Here is a 1,159-nt window from a genome sequence, read left to right as displayed (position 1 = left end):
TAATATCAAGAATATTAACATCAATTGGATAAACAATGTCAAACATTCTCCATATTTCTTTAGCAAAGGTACAATCTAAAAGAATATGTCTACCAGTTTCAAGAACTCTGCATAAATTACACAAATCAGAATTAGATAAATCTCTCTTAATAGGAAACTTGTCCAACATGACTAACCATCAAAAGCATCTAATTTTAGGCTCAATAGAATTTTTCCACAAGATATCAAAGTATATTTTCCAAACATCAGCATCATAAGAAGAGTACCAAACAACATTAACATGATCAATAATATTAGTGTTACAATCAAGGATTCTGTATATATTCTTGGCCTTAAGTAGATTCGTGACAACTCCACCAAGCCATTTACAATTAAGGTGCCTTTGAGAATCAACATGGCATATAGTGGGAAGACCTTTAATAGCTTGCACAATCATGTTATAAGTTCTTTTATGGGAATCAAGGATATCATATTGTAAGGTCCACACTAGTACCCTACTTTAGATCCTAATGAAATAAATATGATTAGGAGTTAATTAGGTTATGATTGAAATTTTTGTTCCTAATAATGATTTATGAGATCCTATAGGAGACTAATGTAGATTTTTATTATCATAAGATACCCTATTTAACAACATTAGGTCGATAAGATAAGACCACATGAAAATGAGGCTCAAATTGTTTAAGCTGAGAACCTAGCCATGAGATTCAAGGTATGATTTACTAGACAATTAGAGGAGAGGAATTAACATTCACTCTCATAGGAAATAACAATGAATATAGATCAAATGATAACAAACATAATAGTTTCACGTGTAGATTTGGTTTTAAATTATGATGACATCATTATGGAAACATTTTAAAAATATGACGAATTTACCCTAGAAACTCACACACAAACCCCTCATAATGTGATTAAGGGATATTGCTAGGGATATTGATATGATTAACTTGATTGAAAGGATACTAGTTAACAAGTCTGCATATTAGTGATTCTCACTTAAGACATGTATACTAAAATCCATTTCATATGTTTTAATAGTTTAATGAATATAAGAATTGTGATAGTACTTAGAATGGTAATTTCATTATGATAAGAAAGATAAATGTTGAAACCCATATGATTGATATTGCAATGTTTTGAATATGAATCAAATAAA

The sequence above is a fragment of the Cupressus sempervirens genome, chromosome 3 (assembly GCF_028749045.1).
Source record: "Cupressus sempervirens isolate cs-2001-9-10 chromosome 3, ASM2874904v1, whole genome shotgun sequence".
Classification (NCBI taxonomy): domain Eukaryota; kingdom Viridiplantae; phylum Streptophyta; class Pinopsida; order Cupressales; family Cupressaceae; genus Cupressus; species Cupressus sempervirens.
Note: the sequence above shows the minus strand (reverse complement) of the source record.